The sequence below is a fragment of the Octopus bimaculoides genome, chromosome 7 (assembly GCF_001194135.2).
Source record: "Octopus bimaculoides isolate UCB-OBI-ISO-001 chromosome 7, ASM119413v2, whole genome shotgun sequence".
Classification (NCBI taxonomy): Eukaryota; Metazoa; Mollusca; class Cephalopoda; order Octopoda; family Octopodidae; genus Octopus; species Octopus bimaculoides.
Window position 1 is genome coordinate 65043972 of NC_068987.1, and position 8492 is coordinate 65052463.

At 34.3% G+C, this 8492-nt stretch overlaps 1 protein-coding gene and 1 long non-coding RNA gene across 13 annotated transcripts in view; one reads left to right on the top strand and one right to left on the bottom strand.

Annotated features, from left to right (window-relative positions):
* LOC106872834 (probable protein phosphatase 2C T23F11.1) overlaps positions 1–8492 on the top strand; it is a 223620-nt gene that overhangs the window by 132308 nt on the left and 82820 nt on the right. The gene's annotated exons all lie outside the window — the stretch shown is intronic.
* LOC128248389 (uncharacterized) overlaps positions 1–8492 on the bottom strand; it is a 12434-nt gene that overhangs the window by 1944 nt on the left and 1998 nt on the right. Inside the window, exon 2 of the long non-coding RNA XR_008264629.1 lies at positions 1736–1857. This is a non-coding gene — a long non-coding RNA (uncharacterized LOC128248389). The remainder of the gene's footprint in view (positions 1–1735; positions 1858–8492) is intronic.

The following is an 8492-nucleotide window of genomic DNA, read 5'->3' on the forward strand; positions in this document are numbered from 1 at the left end:
ACACACACACACACACACACACACACACACACACACACACACACACACACACACATATATATAATGCAAAATGCTTTTTACACTTGTGTTGCAATCTGCTCATTATGTGCGACAAGATGTAATTAACTAAATAATAATATAACTGTAGCCCCAGTAACATGGCTATTCTTAACATGCAGCGTCTTGTTACATAGAGATTGTCTTTTTGTAAACATAGCCAATCTTTTAAGAGATCAACCAAATCCTTTTGAAATGAAGTAATTTGGCTATTTTATGTTTTATACTCCAAACCAATCATTTCCATCAAGTTTTTATTAAAATAGATTACTTTTGCTTTATTCTTTCTTACTTTCTTTTTTTCTCAGTAATTGTTCTCATTAGACAGTTTTGGCTAACCAAATTATCAATGTGCCAGCCTACAGGCTGAAGAGTGAATGACTATTACTTCATCACCAGCAGCTCTGTCGTTGCTGATTCAGAGCACCTCGCTCTGAATAGGTACCAAAATAAGGCAGATTGGGGGCATCATGATATTAACTGTAAATGTACCATTGGTTTGCATTGCTGGTGTGTGTGTGTGTGTGTGTGTGTGCGTGCGTGTGCGTGTGTGTGTGTGTGCGCGCGCACGCACGCACACGCACACATGCACACACACACACACACACACACACACACACACACACACACACACATTCCCATGTGGTCTAGTAGTTTGCATTTCTGGATTTCACCCAGGTAGCCTGGCTTCAATTTACATGTGGGAAAACTCTATACATACTACATGTATATATAAACTTTGGTTTCAGCATCATGATTGGCATATGACTTATCGGTGAGGGTATCTGCTCATGACTGTAAGGTAATGAGTTTGATTTCTGGCAGTGCATTGTGTCCTTGTGCAAGACACTTCATTTCATGTTGCTCCAGTCCACTCAGTTGTCAAAAGTGAGTTGTACTATAATTCGAAAAGGCCAGCTTTGTCACATTCTGTGTCATGCTGAGTCTCCCTGAGAAGTACACTAAGGTACACGTTTGTGGAGTCACTTGCATGTTAATTTAACGTGTAGGCTGTTCCAGTGATTAAATCAATTGGAACGCTCATAACCGAGTTATCATGACTGGCCAAATTTTAGATTTATTGATTTTTCCTTTTAAATTGTTCTGTTAAAAATACTTGATTGCTAAGTACTTGATAAGTATTATTTTTTTTTATTGCAAAGAAGTAAGGTTTTCCAAAGCTCTTGATGTCTACCAGTGATTAAAGCAGTGCTTATACCAGCTTTTTTTATTCTTGTGGAAACCTTGAAATACTTTCCTTGTTTCATGGAATGCTTGTGTAAAATTTATTATACATCTTTATTAATCCTTTTTCTTCTCTTTCATTTAAATTAAATTTCATAAGAAATTAGACAAATCATACAACTGTTTTTGAAAGGTTTGGCTGTTCTAAATACATCAGCGCCACAAAAATGCTTTAAGAAATTTCATTATCACCAAGATCTTGTTTTGTCCAAATTTCCTCAAAATTCCTTTATGTTGGGTCTCCTTAGTACATACTATGCTAAGACTTCCCTTACTAAAGAATATGTTGTGCATGTACGGGTACACCAATAGTCTGGAATCTTCAGTTCCAAGCCATTCTAGATTACTGATTTTTTTTCCAAAGCAGGGGTGATCACACATCACATAAAACAAATATTAAATTTACTTAAATAATTAAATGAAACATAGATACCTGTATAAACTGTATTGTGCAAAGTACCAGTAAACTAGTCTGGTGGCCATGAAAATTTGAAGTTCCTGCTTGTATATTAGTGTGGATTATGAGAGGTTCTGTCTTGTAAATCAGTGTTGTACCTGTATAATAGAATTACTAATATAGAATTAATTAAAAAAAAGAGAATCAATAAAATATGCACTTGCAATTAATTTTGCTTATTTATCACTATTTCTTACAGAATCTTTAGTGTTAGTGATATCTTGTGAAACCCTAAGTTTTGGAGTATTCCAGTTGAGAAATGCTGGTTTAACCCTTTAGTATTCAAACCAGCCGTATTAGGTCCAAGTATTCGTCCAGTTTTCTGTTCAAACTGGACAGTTCAGGCCTTTCACACCTATGCTACTATGTCATTCTAAAAATAAACAGTCATATTATTAAAACCCCAAGCTATGAGATAATGTATGATAAATTCAAAGCAGTGTGAATAAATCTGCTTTACATTTGACAGAGTAATATGAATGCTAAAAAAGAAGTAAAGTATTCTTTCTTGAGTCATACCGACTCCTAAGGGCCGGTTTCCATAGCATATATACTCCCCACCTGGTTGGGATGCCAGTCCATTGCACTATTACTCATTTTTGCCAGCTGAGCAGACTGGAGTAACGTGAAATGAGATGCTTTGCTCAAGAACACAACGTGTCGCCTGCTCCAGGAATCGAAACCACAATATTATGGTCATGAGTTCCAACACCCTCACCACTAAGCCATGTACCTCTACTATCTGGATGCTAAATGGTTAAAGGTTATTATATATCACTTAAATGATGCCATTCCTTGGGGCTTACATTCCATTCTTCATCTCCATTGATCTCTCGTTTACTAGAGTCTTTCTTTAACTTAATCTCTCATTTACTAGTATTGACTTGCATAAACAGACATCTGACATTTGTAGAAAGAAATTATTTTCAACAATTGATGCTTATGCATGTAATTCTAGCATGAAAATCTAGAAGAATATTTGTATTTGTTTGAACTATATTAAATTTTGTTACTTTTTTAGATATGAAATTTTAAAATGTTCTTTATTCTTTTACATATTTCAGTCATTTGACTGCAGCTATGCTAGAGCACTGCGTTTAGTTGAGCAAATTGACCCCAGAACTTATTCTTTGTAAGCCTAGTACTTATTCTATTGGTCTCTTTTGTCGAACTGCTAAGTTACGGGGACGTAAGCACAGCAACATTGGTTGTCAAGTGATGTTGCAGGGATAAGCACAGACATAAACATATACACACACGTACATATATATATATATATATATATATATATATATATATATATATATATATATATATATATATATATATATATATATACGACAAGCTTCTTTCAGTCTCCGTCTACCAAATCCACTCACAAGGCTTTGGTCAGCCTGAGGCTATAGTAGAAGACACTTGCCTAAGGTGCCACGCAGTGGGACTGAACCTAGTACCATGTGGTTGGTAAGCAAGCTACTTACCACAGAGCCACTCCTAATTTTTGTTTTAATAATTATATTGATTTTGTTTTTGACTTTTCAAGATTTGGTAAAGTACATAAGCTACATTTTTTTATGTGGTTAAATTCTTCAATGTCAGTATCTCAGAAATAATCTCTAATACAGTTGACTTGATTACAGCTAACTGAATCCATTACATGAACTGTGTTTGAGCACTTAGACATTTATTTTTGTTTATTTTTACTTGCCACTATATTTTTGTCATTCTATGTATCTTGGTAATATCTTAGGAAATAATATTCTGAGTTTCCTAGAAGGTACTTAAGGAGCATCTTAATTATGTTATATATTAATTGAATTGCTTACAAGTATACTGTAATCATTTTTTGGTTGGTGCATAAAATATATTTTCTTCTTGATGTTGGAAACTATTTCTGATTGATTTTTATTCATAGTTTGTGACCTTTGCCTTGACATACCGACAGTTAGTTTATTTGGTTATTTTACTGTTCATTGTAGATATTTCTTACATTTGCACCCTACCACACACAAATAAATAAAATTTCTGTTAGAGACTCCCAAGTTATTTTCTTGGTTTGTTTCTCTGATTGGTGTTTATTAGAAGCTAGACTGGAATATATAATTACATAAGTGCAGGTATGACTGTGGTTATGAAGATTTTGTAATCACATGGCCTCAGGTTTAGTCCTGTTGTTACAGCACATTGGACAAATGTCTTTTATTATATCCATGGGTCAGCCAATGTCTTGAGTAAATTTGGCCGATAGAAACTGCTAGATCTTGTGTGTGTGTGTGTGTGTGTGTGTGTGTGTGTGTGTGTGTGTGTTTCAATGCTTGTCAATCAGTGTAGGCTTGCTTATGGGCCCTTTAGTCTCTTTTTGCCAAACTGCTAAGTAGTACTACATAGAATAAGTAGCAATAGACTTTTGAATAAGTACTGGATTTGATTTGATTGACTAAATCCTTCAAGCAGATGCTCCAGCATGGTCACAGACTGATCTGTGAGAAAAGTAAAAAAATAAAGGGGTATAGTCAATCTGGTTAGAGTTTTTGAAAAATGCTAATTACTGAGTTAATATTTTAGGATGAATTCTTATCTTTTTAAAGTTGTATATTTAAGAGAACTATGCCATATGCCCACGGACATATAGTGTAGTGGTTAAGAGTGCAAGCTACTAAGCCCAAGATTCAGAGTTCGATTCCAGGCAGTGATCTTAATAATAATTACATCAAAAAATACCTTAGGAATGAGAACCCGTGTTCAAAATTTCCCCAAGACACTTGATGAAGGCTGGAAGGTCTATCAGCCGAAACGTTGTTGTAACAACAAACAAGATGAGGACAAATATCCGTCAAATATAAATAATGTAAATGATATATAATTTTATGTTTTTGTTGAGAGTCTCACACAGATAAAGTGTTATATTTTTGTGCTTTGCAGTGAATTGCATCATTTTTGCTACCCTGGTGCACATTTTCACATATTCTAGAATTGAAATTTCTCTTAGTTTACAAACATGTTCAGATAAAGCATTTTATTTGCTAATGTAATAAAGAAGCTGAGTATTGTTCATAGGCAGGGATTTTTGTAGTGAAAGAACCTGGCGTTTTGTCTGCCATAGTTAATGAATGTATTCTTGTGTTAATCAGAAATAGCTTTCCTTGTAACCCTTGATTGACATTTCCTTAGCATTTATTTTCTAGGCATTCACTTTTGAGTGAGTAGGTGTTTGTTTTATTGCTACAACATAAATATAAAGTTTTAACTTGTTTATCCAGTGACCAAATATGTTTAGATAAAACTGTTATGTTCTTATTTATATGATGAAAAGTTTTGGTGTGTTATGTATAATGACTTTTGCACTTTCTCTGATTGTAGTGTATATTCTTCTTTTCTTTTTACTGGAGATTTCTTTACCCAGATATATGTGTACTGTTTCTTAATCATTCACCATTTAGTAGGCATTGGTTTATCTAACTATGGTTGCAGTAAAGTTCTAAAATGTTGATTCTTTTTTTTGTTTTCAGTGAGAATATTCTATTGAAATGGATTGTTGTAATGTTGTCTATGTTTATGCTGAATTTCTAGCTAACCTTTATATTGTACCAAATGAATACTGCATAGTATTTGTAACAGGTATGGAAGAGTTAGTTGTTCAGTATGGAAACCATCTCAGGAACCCTTGTTTCTACATTCCTACTGTATAGTGGAGTAAATAGATGTAGCATTGTTTGTCCATTTTTGTTATTGTTGCTCACATTCATGCAGGAATTTGATTTCGTTGTTCAACTTAGCAATTCATTGTGAAATCACTATAGATGTATAGCATAATCAGTTAAGCTTTTTTTTTTTAAGCAGTGGATACAATCTAATAATGGAAAATTCTTCAAAGGTTTTAACATTTCTATAAAATCTAATTCACAGAGTAAACATCTTTGATCCATTGATTGCTGCTAACCATATAGAAAACCAAACAAGTTGCTAACAAATATAAATATACTTTAGAATCATCCATTGAACATCTTACAGAATGGGTTTAGACATGAATATAATTAAAAGATTCTAATATTAGTAAAATGTTTTTGTTAGTTATCCCATAACCCTAATGGGACAACTGTGAATACAGTCTTCATATTGGAGCTCAGAGAAGAAATAACTTAGGGTGGTTTCCTATTTTGCTTTCCAGACCCCTTGTAAAATCTGTCTCACCAACACATTACATACTATCTCTGTACTCTGCTAAATTCCCTCACTACTAGCTCCTCTGAGCTAGCTACTTGTATACCTTTTTCACTTTGACTCACCTGGCCCTCTTGTCTCTCTTTGTTACCCTACCTAATTTTCCCTACTTTCCTGAACTTACATTAGCCATAGTTTCCAATTCTTCTTCCTCAGACTGTCAACTCATAGAGAATCCCCTCCTAAATGATTTTTTTCTCCTGCAGAAGCTGACTTACATTTTCAAACTGGTCATCAGCCATATTAATCTTGCCACTCTTGGAGGGCCTGCAAAATGACAAGGGTGCTACCCTCCTTCCTAAGTAAACAGTTTTTAAAATTAATCCTTCAGTTTAGCCACTACAATCTAACAAAACATTTGTTAATTTTACACTAACATCGCTGCTACTTTCAGTGTGGAACTATACCACTCTGTAGGGCTAGGTATAATTAGTTGTAGAGATCTTGATTACAGGCACAACACAATGGCAGTCTCAAGATAAACTACTGACTTCTTGGTTGAGTGTTCAATACTTTATCAATTTGCCCAGTGAGCCCCTCCCACCATCCCTTGACAACCGATGTTGGTGTGTTTATGTCCCCGAAACTTAGCGGTTCAGCAAAAGAGACCAATAGAATAAGTACTAAGCTTACAAAGAATAAGTCCTGGGGGCAATTTCTATAAGTAAAGGCAGTGCTCCAGCATGGCTGCTGTCAAATGATTGAAATGTGTAAAAGAGTAGAAAGAGTAACTCTCCCTCAAATTGAGCCTTAACCTCTGAAGGAAAAAAATGCACTGGATAATGTGGTCTTAGATACATTTTGACCAGGAAAAAAGAAAAAAAAGAAAGATAAAGTGCTCACATTTGAAATACTTTAGATCATAAGATTGCTCAGATGCTAAATAACAACAACAACAACAACAGATATCTGGTATGAAAGGAGGCTCTAAATAGCTACTGTACTTGTAATGAATAGCAGCTATATCACACCCTATTTTCTCTTCCTCTTCTTACATGTGTTTTCTTTGCTGGCATAGATTGAATTGGTTGTCAGTCCAAATCATTTCCTATTCAAAATCATTGCTCTCCTTGGTAGGTTGGCTTTCGGAGTGGTGGGCTAAAATTGTGCATATCTTTCATTTGATGTGGTTTCTATATCTGGATACCCTTCTTCACATCAACCACCAAGCAGAGTTCACAGTGTGCATTTTATTGAAGCAACAGTAACACTGAGGGGTTGTTGCGTTAACAAGACTCACTGTCCAACATAATCTCTGTTCATTTTCCTGTCAGTTTACTGAGGATATTGGGTACAAGGCACCAACATTAGAGAAGCAAGTGTCCTCAGCTAAACAAAAGAGTCTTCTCAATCTTATGGTGTCTATATTCATTCACCAACCACTTCCCTCTGTATACTGGGTTATGTAATACACATATGTATGTGTGTGTTATCATTGTCATCATCATTTAATGTTTGTCTTTCATGCTGCTATGGGTTGGATAGTTTGACAAGAGCTGGCTAGATAGAAGACTACACCAGGCTACCGTGTCTGTTTTGGCATGGTTTTTTACATATATATGTGTGTGTGAATATATGCAAGTGTATACATGTGTATGTTTATATGTATTTGGGCATGTACATGTGTGTATGTTGAGAGAGAGAGAGAGAGAGAAACAGTGTTATTGGTGTTGTATATTAGGCATGATTTAATATGATCAAAGGTGTTTCAGCCATGACCATCCCATTTTTATTTACTGATGGTGTGTCTTAGACATTATCTACATTGCCTTATATACACTTACTCTAGGTGCTATTTAGCCTCACGTCAGCTCTGACTGAATATACTTATGAACTAAGACAATCCAGTTGTGATTATCCTATCTTTTACTCTGATGGTGTTTTTAATACTATTTTATTCAGTGCATCCATCCTTTTTTTTAAAGACATAATAATATATAAACTAAACACAAGGTGAGGAAGCCATAGCTAGAATGTTTTGATCTTGTGAGCATGGATCTACTTTATCACAGCTAACCTGGGGCTAAACAACAACAAGGACTGTGTGCATATATGTTTTCTTGTTGCTGTTGTTTGTTATTAGTTTCTGTCTTCTTCTTTGGTTTTACTACAATAAAACAGGAAATCCTAACTGGCTTTTGTTTAGATGTTCAAAGTTCTGGCCTTTCACTACTCACAGCTTCTATGGAAATCAACAGAAACCAGTCAAGGCTGTATTGCTCATTAAATTACTTGAGTTAATCTTTCTATTATATGCTTCTGATGTTTTATTGAGCGTTATGATATGTAGGTGTTTGTGTTTTAATGTGTGTGTCTGTGTCTGTGTATATTTATGTATGTATATATAACATTTATTTACATATATTTGTGTGCATATGTCTGTATAATATATGTAAATAGATATAGATATATATTTGAGTGTGTGTGTGTGTGCATATATATACATATATATGTGTATATATATATATATATATATATATATATATATATATATATATATATATATATATAT